Genomic DNA, 16,153 nt, shown 5'->3' on the forward strand with positions numbered 1-16,153 from the left:
TAATACAATAAAAATAATACTGTGATTATAAATAGTATCTGTTGAGCACTTAGTAGGTGTCAGGCGATGAAGTAACGAAGCCTCAGAGAGGCTAAGTCACATGCCCAAAGTTGTACAATTAACACAAGGCAAAAACAAGACTCAAACCCAGGATCTGACTTCAAGTACCAGGATCTTAACTACTGTTTTATAATGCAAGATCTGAACCTATACAGCCTCTTAAAATTTATAACAAAACTTTAACATGTTATGGTCCTCAAAACACCACCAATGGGATGTCAGGGCAGACACTGCTAATTAGTGATAAAGTCAGATTTGCTGATTTCAAGTACCTTTTTAATGAATTTTCTCCATGAACTCCACTAACATGTTTTGAAAAGATCATAGAAATTGGAAAAAAACAAAACAAAACTCTGAATTAAAATATAATCTTAACTAGGGTACTCACAAGAATAAATGACTTACTTAACACTATTTCTGATTCAGTAAAGAATCTCTATTTTGGCAGGATGCATTTCTAAGAGCTCTGAGAGCTGACACAAATATCCCAAATGAGGTAACAAACTGTCCACCCACAAAGAAAAGATATTTCCTCAGATTCAAGATCTCAGTTGTTGGCTGGAGCCAGGGACCAGTCTTTCGCCAAATCCTCCAACACCTTGCCTCTCCTCCTCTTCCTTCAAGGTCTCATATTTTAAGTCTTTAGAGAGAAAAAGGAAACTTCTTCATTCATCTCACATGTATGAAACACTATGTCAGGCAGGGAATAAAAAGGTGACGATGCTTATTCTCAAGGGCATCACATTTTAGAGGAGGAAACTAGTCCCAAAAGTACCACTATGTACCTTGTATTTCCACACATAACAGGTGTTCAATAAAAGTTAGTTGATGAAAACTGTGACTAGATATCTTCCCTAGGCCAACTGTGACCTTTCTAGTTCTTTCTTAATGTTTAAAATAGCTGTGTGAAAATTATACTTAAAAAAAAATCAAGAAGTCAGATTCTGGACTACAATTTTAAAATATGAAAACTGAAAAAACAAAACAAAAAATGGACTGATTCAAAGACAATATATATTGCACAATTTTCTGGGGGTGGGGAGGGTGGAAGTCAGTAGCAGATTTGGCTGAGATCTGTGCTTTAGACTAAGATTCTTCCAGGGACTGCAGGATGGACTGAATCCTGGGTTTCAGCTGCAAATCTTTTTTGCTGGTGACCGAGCAGACAACCATCATCCCAGGTCCTATTTGAAGCATGCTCTTCAAACCACAATAGGAGATGTGAGAAATCTTCCAGGGCTCTGTGTCTGCAGTCACCACCATAAATTTGTAGGTGCTTCTATTGAGAGTTTCATTGACTTCCTTGAGAAGCTGCCTATAGTTAACAAGACAGCTGAGCCATTTCCACCCACTTCACAGTGAAGTAGACTTCTATGAAGGGATTGGCTTTAGGAGTTAACAGACCTCTGTCTCTGTTGCAGTTCTGTAGTCTCATTATCTGCTCAAGGAACACAGAGGACTTCAAAATGAGAAGGCTCACCTCAGCCCAGGAGGAAAGAGCAGAAATATAAATTGAAAATTTTAATAATTGTTTTTTCCTCCTTTTTCCATCAAATACATCTAACTGCTAATCAGAGCTTCTGATAGGCATGAGATACCATTACACAAATATCAACTGAGTGGATATAATTCTATCATAGAGGAGATATTTGACAGATTAGTTAGCTCATGTCACCTCATCATGAGAAGCTTTTCAGTTTTTGTTAGTTTTTCTGAATGTTTGAAATGTCTCAGAGATTCCCTACTATATTCCCAAGCTGCAAGGAGCCCAGGAATGCCAACCTACCTCCACTAATGGAGTTAGTGGATCACCACATCAAAAACCAATGATGTATTGTATGGTGACTAATATAACAATAAAATTAAAAAAAAAAAGAGCATATCCTTCTACATTTAAAACTGCTGTTTAAGCTTTTTGAATATAAAAGAAGTGAAGATTCGGGGCGCCTGGGTGGCTCAGTCGTTAAGTGTCTGCCTTCGGCTCAGGTCATGATCCCAGCGTCCTGGGATCAAGTCCCACATCGGGCTCCCTGCTCAGCAGGAAGCCTGCCTCTCCCACTCCCCCTGCTTGTGTTCCTGCTCTAGCTGTCTCTCTCTCTGTCAAATAAATAAATAAAATCTTTAAAAAAAAAAAAAGAAGTGAAGATTCATTCATTCATTCATTCATTTATATATTTATTTTTTTAGATTATTTATTTATTTGACAGAGAGAGACACAGCGAGAGAGGGAACACAAGCAAGGGGAGAGGCAGGGGGAGAAGCAGGCTTCCCGCCTAGCAGGGAGCCCAATGCAAGCAGGGAGCCTGATGCGGGGCTCGATCCCAGGGTCCTGGGATCATGACCTGAGCCAAAGGCAGACGCTTAACAACTGAGCTACCCAGGCGCCCCAAAAGAAGTAAAGATTCAAAGCAACAACCAAGGCAAGTAGAATCCAGGCATCATCCTCTGCTTTATGATTTCCTCTAATTTCTATCTCATGTCCAGGGAAAAGAATCTCCTTAGAAAGAATTTTCCCCAAACCTGGAAGTGTGCCTTTTGTTATCTCTAATTCTGATTTCCTCTCTTGCTAAATTCTTACTTGTGTTTGACCCAACATATTTATTCTCTTCTCTCTATTCAGCAGCCATCACAGACATACAGCCTTTTCCTTTATCAAAAAAGCATTTAGCCAAGAAATTTGTGTATAGAGTAGACACTGCTAAATGGGTGTGTGATGGAGCAAGATGCAGATGATTACGGCTCCCAACAGCAACAATAGAAATAAGGACAGTCCTTTAATTATCCCTCTCCTAGGAATTTCTCACTCTTGGTATTTCTCTACTGTCCCCCACCTGCTATTATGTTTCTGACCCTCTCTCTCTCTCCTGGGTCACTCCCACCTTCAAGTAACAGTTTATTTCTTATGCTGAGCAGTCCAGCCATCAGTCTCCTTCAAACCATACCCTGGAGGGCTCTCGCTTTCCAACATAAAGAGGTCTCTCAAGGTGTCTTGTTAAAAAATGTCCAGGTACTTTAGGAGAGAAATCATGCCACTCCCAGAGCGGCAGAGCAGTGACCTTCAGTTGTGTTTTTTTAAAATAGTGTTTTGTTTTGTTTTGTTTTCACTCCAGCTGTTTTGTTATCCAAACAAAATGCATATATTAACAAAAAGTTAACTCAAAGATTTAAGAGCATTCCTTAATAACCATGCTATTGCAATACCTGTCTCAGAAAGCATAATGTCAGCAATAATTTATTCACTTATATTACAAACCACAAGAAGAAATGTGACCTGCCTAGTTACTTAACATCTTTACATTTCTATTCTTTTTAACCCTAAAACAAATGATACATTTGTCATGCCCTTAATTAAAGACAGACATTCATAATATTCAGGTTAAATGTAAGATTTAGTCCATAGGTTAACTAGAGAAAACCAATTTATTTCATTATTTGCCTGTACTTAATGAAAACACAATGCACAATGGCTGTAAATATAATAGTTATGTTGAGCTTAATTCCACTGGCTGATGATATTGTTAAACATCATGGGCTTGCATATGTATATATGTGCACATGCATACACTTATCAGTGTGTGTGTATGCACATATACATTGAGCTCATTTGGTTATATATTATAACAGTTTAGACTGTTAGCCAAAAGTAGTTTTTACTATTTTTATTTTAGTAAAATGAAACAAAATAAAAAGACTAGTTGTAAGGGTTTGCTTATCACACTTACTTGTTTTTGCCCAAGATAACATATTCCTGTAGTAAAGATGCCACTAAAAGATAATTGGACAATTAAATATGGTGCCATGTTTAACTTAAACAGAAGAGCATTCTAATGCTATCTGTTGAGGAAAACTTAAATTTGACAAAAAAAAAATTGCAGAACTGCATTATTTGATCAAACCATGCAAACTGTAATTTTCTTAGACCAGCATGTATTTCAATCAATATTTATGAAGTCATCCAAATGTTCCTCTCAATTGAACCAAATTTTACATGCATAACAGCCTCTCACAAAGTCCTTGTCCAGTAATAATACAATACTATAGGTTTCATAATTTAAAGGCATTAACTTAAAATGACTATAGTTTATAACATGCAAAGTATACCAACCAGACCAGCATATCTGAAAGAGTCATGTCAAGATAATTATTTAGATATTCAGGGATTCGAAGTACTGAATCTGTGGAAGGGAGAAACAACCTGAAAGTATATTCCATCCATTGGGAAAAGAGCAGGTATAACCTGAAAGTATATTCCATCCACTGGGAAAAGAGCAGGTATAATTTCTACCACCTCACAGTTTAATCCTGTTTACACACCATGAAACCCTGTCACACACATATTTGCAGAGCCTAGTGACTTAAACACAGCGATAACTATAATACCAATTAGCATAAATTTTAGGAGGAAGATGAATCTGATGGTAACATATTAACATTGGATTAAAATACCTTGCAAAATATTCTTTTCATAAGGTCCTTTGCCAAATGTTTGGTGTAGCTGACTACTATACAAAATTGTTTTATCACAAAGGAAATACTGTAGACTCTATATTCCTAATATATCCACAATCCATCTATTTCTATTTCACTGATACCATCCTGAAACCATCATCAAATTTTACCTGTTATCTAACCTTTTCCTAGCTCTCCTATTTTTACTCTTATGCATCAGGGAGTAGCAGTAACCATGGAATTCTACAAAAAAAAAAAAAAAAGTCTCTCCTCAATAGAGCAGCCAAAATGATCCTTCGAAAGGCAAGTCAGATCAGGTCACTCCTTTGATTAAAACCTGCAAAGGATTCCTTTCCTACTGCTAATAAGACTCAGACAAGGCCCTACAGAATCTACCTGCTCTTCCTTGCTTACTCTGCCTACATCCACAGTCTCCTCCCAGATCCCTACACATGCTGGACATGCACCTGTCTTGAGCATTTATCTTGTCTTCAGCCTGGCATGCTCTTTCCTTGTGTATCCACTTGGCTAACTCCTTCTCCTCTTTATATTTCACCAACCTCAGTTTCTCAATGAGGTCCTATGCACTATTTAACATATATATAGTAAACTACCCAGCCCCAGACCTCTTGTGCTCACTATACTCCTTATCTTATTTATTCCATTTTAGTTTTTCCATAGCACTTATCACCTTTTATAAAAGTATATATTGTGCTAATTTCTTATTCTGTCTCTTGAATGTTGGCTTCTCAAGAGCAAGGGTCTTTGCCTTTTTAGTTCACTAAAAATGTATCCTATCTCTCATATAGGGTTGACACTCTATAAATATTTGTTGAATGTCCAATAAATGTAAATGTGATATGAATGTAACACAAGGAAGCTTCCAGTCACGAACATAGTATAAAACCTTCATGGAAATAACTTGGATTATGCCACTAAGTATTCAAACCTAAGAAACTGGTATTATTAGATGGCCCCTCCATATGCAGCAACAGTTGTCCTGAAATATTCTTCCAGGAAATGGGAATAATATCTCTTGATATGCAATTCCTGTTGGCCTTATAATTTTACAATTTATCATGGGAACACAGACCCTTGAATTCCTTGGATGCTATCACTTCTTAAATAATTTCTCTGTCACTTCATTATTATCTTTTCATTCACTTCTTACTTCTTTTCAGTTACTTTGACTTCACTCACCTTTCCCTGAACGATAAATGTTAGCATTGCCCAAAATGTCCAACCTTGGTTGTATTCCCTTTTCTATGCCTACAGATCCAATCTCCAATAACTGGAAATCAAAGCCACTAGCTCTAGTCTTTCCCATATTTCTCTCCCTATAGCCTAACTGCTCCTTACAGACTTCCACTTGGATATGCTACAAACATGTTGAATGCAAAATTTCAAAGAATGATCTCACCACCATTGTAACCTAAAGAATTTTCTACCTGAATTCTTTACCATGATTAATAGCTTCATTATCAACCTAGTTGCCCAAACCAGGAACCTGGGATTCCTCTTAGCTATTCCTTTTCTCACCTGCTTTCACTTCCTATTACATTTTTCCAATTTCCTAAATATGTCAATTCCATCACATAATTATGTCTCAAATAATTCTCTTATTCCATTTCCCAAGCCACTGTGGTGGTTTTATTTCATTGTTATGAGGATTATTGCAACAATTTCCTAATTGAGCTCCATGTCTATTCTCTTCTCCATAGCAATCCCTCCTCTCCAATTTGTTCATCTAACAAAATCCTATTAAATTTTCAAGTCCCAGCAAAGCTTTCCTTGCCACCTTTAGTGTTCTTTCATGCTCCAAACAGTACTTACCAAATTGCATATTTTACTCTTTGGGAACGTCAGCAAGTCTGGGTGTATGGTTGATGACTTCAGGCAATGGTATCACTCAGCCTGCATGGAGTGTGTCACCATAGAAGTGACGTAGGTGGAGCAGTGGCCAAGGGTGACACACATGAGACCACAAAAATCTGAGAATGTGAGCAAGATGCGTCTGATACACAGTTCAAACAGCCTTTCTAAATTACTCATAGGACAACATCTCAAGGTTTGCCTGAAATTTTCCTTCCAGACATCCTTGCCTATATTTATCCTTTGCTCATTTTTACAATATCTTCTTTTTTCCATAGAATAAAGCCAAGGTATTTGCCTATCTTTTAAGGCATAAACCATTAACTGCACCTAACTTTCCCAAGTAAATAACCCAGAAGCTTGTACTATACAAGACCCAGAAAATAGGTGAACCAGGAGCTACCATACATTTCATCAGTTGCAAACATGTGAGAAAGAAAATTTTCAACTTTTAATGTTTGTGGGTCCTGACTCTGGGCTCCCTGGGAAGCTATACTTTTACCAAGGTCAAAATGACTTCACCCAACTTCAAAGCATGGGCTCTATTTCAGCCCTGAGCACACATTGTACATCTGCTTCGTTAGCAAATAACCCAAGAAACATTTCAAACTGAAGAATAAAAATCTCCCTACGTTCCATTCCCATACCCCTGAAGCCTGCAACCTTGCACATACTAAACCCACAAGATAAAGTTTGTAATTTTCCGAAATGCCCTTCATCAAAGTGATTTGTAACTCTTGACATAACAAAAAACATATGTAACCCTGTATCAAACATTCCTTCTCTGGAGCACTCTCTTCTTTGTGAAGGTTATGTATCTAGGGCAGCTGTCCTCACTTGGGCTTAAATAAAACTCTTTTTCTTTTTTAGAAATTCTAAAAGGTTTGTTCATTTCGTATCAATACAGGTTTCTCTCAGGATATAGAACCATTCGATACAACTTCCCCAGAATTATCTCATTATTAACGTTTCAGCAAAATTCCTCACAAATACGGGCTGGATTCACTAAGTACAAAAGTTTATTAAAAAACTATCATAGCTACAATGAAACGTACCAAAACATTAACAAGAACATTTTTAACCTTCTTCTCTCTGTATTTTGTATCTTCCAAAATTTTTACATTGAGCATATATTTTTCTTATTTTCTTAGAAAAAAAAATTGTAAGATGTGATTATAGGGAGAGAATGGCTTTGTACATTCTAAAGTGTTCTAAGGTTCAAAACGGTGTCTAGTTCATTACTCTTGGTTTCTGATTCTTTAAGCTCCTGAAGTTATAAGCAGCAAAAATTCAGAATATAGCTAGCCCTGACTACTTCCAGCAACAAAAATGACTAGTCCCTAGAAATCCTGTTCAGCTCTTCCCAGTATATGGCTGCTCATTACAGCAACCTTGATTCGTTCCAGTCCTCGCCCGAACTATCGTGGGAATTGAAACAAATAGAACAGGCTTGAAAGCAAATTTGATCTTTAAATAATGTATTAATCTATTTTTATTTTATCTCATCTTGCTAATTAAAAACAAAGTTAAACTTAAAATATTATCCTAAATTTTTTAGATATGGTCCTAATTTTAGACTCTTGATTATGCTAGTAGAGAACTCATGAATAATTTTTAGCTTATATCACTAAAAATGAATTTGATCTACAATGGCAAGAAGAGGATCAAGAATAAAAACTCTTGTGATTCTGTGAATCATTTATAATTGTTCTTTCTGAGATAATATTAGCACATATTGTTCTCCTTTCAAATAATGTACTTTTTTTTACTATAGAATTCCACTAAAGATATGTATAAGGCACCAAGAGGACGTTCAGCTTAGTGTACTTCAAAAAAATTCTGATTAAAAGCAAAACAGCCATAATCTTAAAAAAAAAAAAAAAAAAGACACCCTAAGATTTGTCATGCACCTTTTGGCAAGAGACAAAGATCAAGCTGGATATGTGTAGCAGAAACTCTCAAAAACATCAATGTGAGCATCCATACTACGGCCCTCACCACAGGTACACTGTGCTAGGCTTGCAGGAGATGTTTTAACATGAAGGGCACTGAGTCGATCCCTTGTGCTCAGAGACCTTCAAGTACTGGCAGGTGGCATTTCTCATACACAAAAACACTGTAACACAAGAGCACACTTCTCCAGTGAGAAGGATCGGCTTTCAGAGTCAATGTTACCTCCGCTTCCCTTGCCATGAATAATCATTAATGATTCTGAGGAACTCTCGACAGGTTTGCAGGTGTGCCTGTGTGCTAGTCAGAGTGTCATGTAATCAAAAAGCCAGAAAGGACCCTCAGGAGTGGCTAATAAGGTGCTTCGTTTTAGAAAATGAGACCCAGGGAGAGTAACTACCCTGGTTCCTCAAACATTCTGTACGGAGAATCATTATCAATGTATTAAGGTAGTCTGCCTCTTAAAAGAATACTTTATGCAATTTCTTTATGATTGAAAAATGTTAACAAACCCCACATAGATGCATAGTTTTCTCCAAACCAGCTCAACTTTAATATGATAATACGAACTCCTAAAACAATGCCTATATTTGAAAACTCAGATTATTTCTTGCTTTTCTAAACTGCTTTGTGGAAGTGAAGGCCTACATTATTAATCAACTTGAGAGAAAATTATTTTTATACCAAGAAAAATCCCCCTCCCCTGAAACATTTGTCTTCCTTATTTTGTAATTCAGTTTCAGTTTGCAGACAGACAAGAATCATCTGTCGACACAGTACCGTCTATTCAGTATACCAAACAGAATGTCATAGGCTGGCCAGCTTTGAAATTAGCTATTAATAAAGTGGTGTGAAAAGAGAAAACTGACATTTTTTTCTCAACTTGTTTTTGCCAATAATCAAAACTAACATGGGGGCAGTTATCACCCTTCCTGGAGCAAAAACAGAACAACATACAACATTAACAATGAAAACAATGAAACATCTTTTCAATGAATCACAGAATGAAGGATAGAAAGTATACAGGCTTTGCAAAAAAGATAGACGTGGGCTCCAGCACTTATTAGATGTGTGACCCTGTGGAAAGTAGTTACCCTCTAACATAACATCTCCTTCTTGTAAAATGACAAGGATAACAGTAATATGACAAAGATGGTCATTTTAAGTAAGATTATATTTCTAAAGTCATTGACCCAAAGAAAGTATTGGATATACACTAGTCTTCCTACACATCCCCAAGGATAGGGACACTCTATCTCAGCTTGAAAAGAAAACCTGCATTTGTGTTATATATTTTTGTAAGTTTTATTGAGATAATACCCGTACCATACAGTTCACTTTTTTAAGTGTATATTTCAGTGGGCTTTAGTATATTCACAGAATTGTGAATCATCACCCCGCAAAAAAATCCCATACCCATTAGCAGTCAGTCAATGCTGTTTCCCCACTTGCCAAGCCTAGGCATCAACTAATCTTTCTGGATCTACAGATCTGCTTATTCTGGACATTACATATCAGTGGAATTATACATTGTGCTGTCTTTTGTTGTCTTTTTTGTTAGCTTCTTTCACATAGTATAATGTTTTCAAAGCTGTGGCATGTATCAGCACTTCATTCCTATTTATTGCTGAGTAATACTCCACTGTATTGATATACCACCTTTTTTTAATTAACATATAATATATTATTTGTTTCAGGGGTACAGGTCTGTGATTCATCAGCCTTACACAATTCACAGGGCTCACCATAGCACATACCCTCCCCAGTGTCTATATACCACCTTTTAATTATCCAGTCATTAGCTGATGGACACTTGAGTTGTTTACACTTGGGGTAGTAAGAATAATGTTGTTCTGAACATTGGTGTACAGGGGCTTTATACTGACAGGGAAAAATTTTTGGATCCAATCATGGCAACTTTGCGTTTTACATTTGGAAGAACTGCCAAACAGTTCGCCAAAGTGCTGTACCATTAACAATTCCAGCAGCAATATGGGAGGATACTAATTTCTCCATAATCTCACCAACACTTGTTATTGCCTATTAATTTTAATTTTAGCTATCAAGGGATATTACATAGTATCTCAGATGGTGGTTCTAATTTGTATTACTCTAATAATTAATGATGAGCATCTTTTCATGTGCTTACAGGTAGGTCACTTCTGTATCTTCTATGGAGAAATATCTATTCAAATCATTTGCCCATCTTTAACTAGGTTGTCTTTTTATTTTTGAGTTTTAAGAGTTTTATCTTCTAGACATATACTTTTAAATCAGATATACAATTTGCAAATATTTTCTCTCATTCTGTACATTGCCTTTCCACTTCTTGATAGTGCCCTCTAAAGCACAGAAGTTTTGCTTCTAAAGTCCAGTTTATCTATTTTTTTCTTTTGTCTCATGTAAATTTTTTAAATTGGAGTATGGTTGACATATAATATAGTCTCTTGTACTTTTGATATCATATCTAACAAACTATTGCCTAACCCAAAGTCATGAAGAATCACCCCTATGTTTCTTCTAAGAGCTATATAGACTGTTAAATATATGACTTTGATCTATTTTGAGTTAATATTTTATATGGTGTGACATGGGGTCCAAGTCCATTTTTTCACATATAAAAATCTAGTTGCCCCAGCACCATTTGTTAAAAACACTATTGTGTTCACATTAAATTGTCTTGACACTCTTTATAAATCAATCGACAAAGGTAAGAAGCTATTTCTGGAATTTATATTCTATTCCATTTATTGATCCTTGTGCCAGTGAACACACTGTTTTCATTATTGTAGCTTTATAGAAAGGTTTGAAATTGGGAAATGTGAATCCTCCAACTTTATTCTTTTTCGATATGTTTTAGTGATCTGCGTTGCTTGCATTTCCATACAACCATTAGGGCTATTTTTCAAAAGAGGCAGGTGGGATTCCTAGGAACTTCTTATTTTCACAAAGGTTATGCAGTTTGTGGCATGACTGTTCACAGTAGTGATACCCACTTTCACTCTTGTCTCTAGTAATGAGTCTAGCTCTTTACTGTTTATTCTAGCTAATGATTTGTCAATTTTGTTGATCTTTTCAAGAACCAAATATTCATCTTCTGGATTCGCTCTTTTGCCTTTCCATTTCCATTTATTTCTTCTCTCTTCTGCGTTATTTCCTTCCTTCTACTTACCTATGGGTTGAGTTTGTTCTTTACATACAGTTTTCATTGATTGATTCTCCTCCTTTGTATGGATCATGTTTCCTTGTTTCTCTCCTTGCTTGATAATGTTTTTGCTAAAAAACTGGTGTTATATTATAATGTGGTAACTTTAAAAATGAGATTCCTCCTTACCAAGCATTTATTTTCATATTGCTGTTTGTAGTTTTTGTTGTAGTAATAGTAGTTACTGTTTGCTTGGAACTTTCCTGGGCTAATTCTTTTATAGTCTTTATTTTGTGTATGTGCAGCCACTAACGTCTCTGTTTGCTTAGCTTAATGGCAGGCTAATGATTGGATAGAAATGTCCTTAAATACCTTGAACCAGTAAACCTCTAACACACAGAGAGACCATCAGCAAAAAGTATCAGTGCGAAATTTCAGTGCTTCATGATTTACAACTCTACCTTAGCCTTTGCTTCCAGCTTGTATAAAACTTTATATTCACCCAGAGATGAGAAATCAGTGCTCTCCCAGGGCTCTCCAGGCATGTTGACAGTTCTCACATCCACATGGATTTTAAGATCCCCCGTAATAAATTCAAGCTTCTAAAAGCCTCCAATGAACATTCTATCTCCCTAATTTTTCATTTAGGTTTTACATTGAGACTGTTGTTTTAGTCAACTGGTATTTTCTCAGATAGCTGTGATGCTGATGGCTTTTTGACCAAAGACTCCAGGGGAAAGAGCTTCTCTCACTGAGTGAGCGCTGAGTCAGACTGAATATAAACACATTCTGTGAAGGGCTTTTCCAGAAATCTGCTAGACAGGATGAATATTAACGACTCTCTTGGAATGGGGCATTTGGGAGATATTCAACCCCATTCTTCTTTTCTCTAAGTATCTCTAAGCTGCTGGATTTCACAACTATTATGGCTACAAGGCTACTGGTTTTCAAAACTACCACAGTGCAGGGGAAAAGGGAATGAGAACTGAACAACTTACAAGGCCACTGATATTGCTGTTCTTACCAACATTCAGTAATTTTTCTTGTATAAACCCTCCCCAGATTGTTGCAATATTTAATTAATTCCTAGAGTTCTGAAAACATTGATTTTTACTTTTGGGGGGACGGGGGCAGTATTCTCATTGCTTCTGAAAAGGAATAGATTTTCAGATGTCTCTGTTCCATTGTGACAGAAATGCCTCTACCCTTTAAAAAAAAAAAAAGTTGATAATATTTCATTAAAACAACAACAACAAAACTCTAAACTCTCCCCCCCGCCAAAAATATTTGGAAGGTATCAACCTCATTCATTTGAAGCTGTTTCTATAGAATGAATATTTTCATTGTAATGCCACAGATTCTAAACATAGTAGCCACCCAGGTATTTTGAATCAGCCAGATCTAGGTTATAATCCTGGACCTGTCACTTACTTGCTTTGTGAACACTAAATTTCTTAAATTCTTTCAGCCTCCGTTTATAATAATACCTACCTATAAGGGTCACTGTGTGCATTGAGGGTAATTACACATAGAAAAGGATTAACACCTAATAGACTTCAATAAGTAATAATTCCTTCCCCTCTTCTCTTCCTTTCTAAAATGTTCATTTACTAAAAGAATGCCTGGCCTATATTATTTGGTTCTTCAGTGTAATAATGCCATCTGCTGGAAATGTCAACACGATGACCAACAGAGAAAATGAATCTTTTTTTTTTTTAAAGATTTTATTTATTTATTCGAGAGAGAGAGAGTGAGAGAGAGAAAGAGCACAAGAGGAGGGAGTGGGAGAGGGAGAAGCAGACTCCCTGCCGAGCAGGGAGCCTGATGCGGGACTCGATCCCGGGACTCCAGGATCATGACCTGAGCCGAAGGCAGTCGCTTAACCAACTGAGCCACCCAGGCGCCTGAAAATGAATCTTTTTAACAAAGAAACATTATTATGTTCAACTGGTGCTCTATTATTCCTGACCCACTGAAGAATACTGACATTTCCTTGGTACATTTTTTTCTGGTATAAAGGTGCTTCAGACCTCCCCCCTAATACACACACACAAACATTATTAAAATGGCTTACACTTACAGTAAATTCCTATTTTTCAGTATCTTGAGGGAGAAAATTACTAGAAGAAATAGTTACCATAAGTTAAAGTTTTTCTTATTAATAAAATTTTTTCTAAGAACCATGATTTACTTTCAGAGGTTTGTGACAGATCTGTGACTTTAGCCATAACTGTAGATTTTTTTAATCATATAGGGGCCTAGTTAACAACAAAAAAATTAAGAACTATTAGATCTCAATTTTCTATTTTGCAAGAAAATGACTCAAAGATAACAAGTCAACTATTATTGTAAATAAATATAAATAGGCAACTATTATTATAAAGTAATATAAATAGTAATTAAACTATTATTGTAAGAAGTAAAACAATTCTTGAAAACTTTCTAATCGTGGAACAACAAGTGATTAAATAAAACACAGCACATACTTATAGCCGAATATCCTAGTCAAAAATCAAGTCCTCAAAAATATTTAATATGTGAGAATTATTGTGATTTATTATATTTAGAATAATTGAATTATAAAATGATTAATGTAACTTGATCAAAATTTCATACAGATAATAGAAAAATTATAGATAGGTTGGTAGACCTAAATGTTCACCAAATTGTTGACAGTGGCTTTATATCTTCACTGTGACATTTATTTTTATTTCTTCTTTATGTGTCTAGGAACATAATTTTTGAGACTTTCTACAATGAATGATATTTTATCACAATAATTTGATTTTTTGATTACAGAAACATATCCATGTGAATCCTGATTTTTTTTTTCCCTAATATGTTCTGCAGCTATAGTTGGTAAAATTTTAGTTGATTACTTCCTTTAAAACATCCTTCCAATTTCCTAGAGGTTGCTTTGATGAGAGATAATGACTCTTTATGTAGTCTTTCTTTCATTTACAGTAACCCAAAATTTAATCTGATGAGAGAAAGAAAGAAAGGAAGGAAGGAAGAAAGGAAGAAAGGAGAGAGAAAGGGAGGGAGGAAGGGAGGGAAGGAGAAAAAGAAAGATCCGTAAAAGCTCAGTTACTGCAGAGGTTTTGCATAGTTAAGAAGTGCTGTCCATCAAGTAATGCCACATTTTCAAAGCTCCTGAATTTTATGTACTGTAGAAACTGAGGCACAGCCTAAACACAATAGGAAAAACAAAGAATACCTAACAATGCTCAACATAATGACATAATGACTCATTTTCTCCCATTTGTTGAAGGGTGGTTCTACGGGATTACAATCAAAGTGAGGAAAATGTTTCTATTTGTAACAGGGATTTTGGTTTTACCACTTGTATTTGTGCACATGTGTGTAACCCATTGGGTACTGAAAAACAATGGAGAGGAATAAGTATATCTTACTGGAGGGAATCCTCCAAGGGAACTAGATTTGGAGGGCTAGAACCCAGCCTCACAGCCTTCTGGGAAATTTTTATGTCCCATTAACAGGAGCAAGTACAGGAGTGGGGTTTCTTAAAGGGGGATGTAAACTTACATGCAGAAGTGTTGAAGAATGAAACACTTTGAAGTGGTCCTGAAGAGTAAAGCTCTAAGGTACATCTGTGAGATCTGAAATAAATTTAACCTTCTTGTTCTCTTGCCATGGTTTAGGAATATCATGATATTTCAAAGTTTGATTTAAAATGTATTTCTCTGTCTCCCATATAGTAACTTCTAGTAGATATATCAATTCCTCAGTAAAGTCTGTTGTACTTCTCTAGACTTTGTAAATAGTACATTAGAATCTGGGAAAGATAAAATAGAATAGAGGCTTTTCACATTCATTTCTTTAAGCCCCAATGTAACAGCATCATGAGAGGAAAATGGTAGTAAAGAAATTGTGAGAAGTTTCCAGTACTAATCCAGGTTTTTAGCCTAGGTCAGATCAAAATGTAAACTAGAACTAGACTTAGAAGTGAACATGATACATGAAAGTTCTTTCCCTGGATATCCTGGTGAGAAGTCATCTTTGAAGGGGCTAGAACAAGAGGAAGGAATGCTAACATCAGGGTCACACATATACATTTGCAGGCCAAATGATCACTTGAAATTCAGTTCAACAGAAACTTACTGAATTTCTTCAAGTGCTAAAAAGCACTGTGTTTGTAAATGAGAAAATTCCTACCCAATTTGAAAAATAAATCAAATAAGCCCTTTGATATAAATCACCCAGATTGTATCACAGAGGCATAAACCTGAAGAGACCAGGGGACCTAATTTCAATTTGGGCAGCCAAAATGTTTGACTTTGTTTTATTACTACTTTCATGATAATTAATAACTCATGGTGATCACTCTTATTATGAGCTTTTCAAAATTAACTTACTAAAGTGTCACAAAGAAATAGGTTATTATTTCCACTCAACAGAAGGAAACAGGGATCAGAGAGATTAATAAGCATGACCTTAACTGTAAAGCTTGTAAATGACAGAAGTAGCATTCTAAAACAGTTCTGCATAACTCCAGATTTTCAAAAATTTATCAAAGCTTTGTTCCTTGTTTTTATTAAGACGTCAGTGTGACACACTTTGGATGTGAAAAGAAAATAGGTAAGTTGTCTTTAAATTTCTTTAATGTAAATCAGGGACAAAGGGAAAGAAGGCATTACACAAAATTTCCTTTCCAGT

The 16,153-nt window shown here is 35.9% G+C and overlaps 1 long non-coding RNA gene across 1 annotated transcript in view; it reads right to left on the reverse strand.

Annotated features, from left to right (window-relative positions):
- LOC118002648 overlaps window positions 1-16,153 on the reverse strand; it is a 207,203-nt gene that overhangs the window by 131,325 nt on the left and 59,725 nt on the right. The window lies entirely within an intron of this gene.

Source organism: Mirounga leonina, unplaced genomic scaffold (assembly GCF_011800145.1).
Source record: "Mirounga leonina isolate KUSES-001 unplaced genomic scaffold, KU_Mleo_1.0 Mir_82, whole genome shotgun sequence".
Classification (NCBI taxonomy): Eukaryota; Metazoa; Chordata; class Mammalia; order Carnivora; family Phocidae; genus Mirounga; species Mirounga leonina.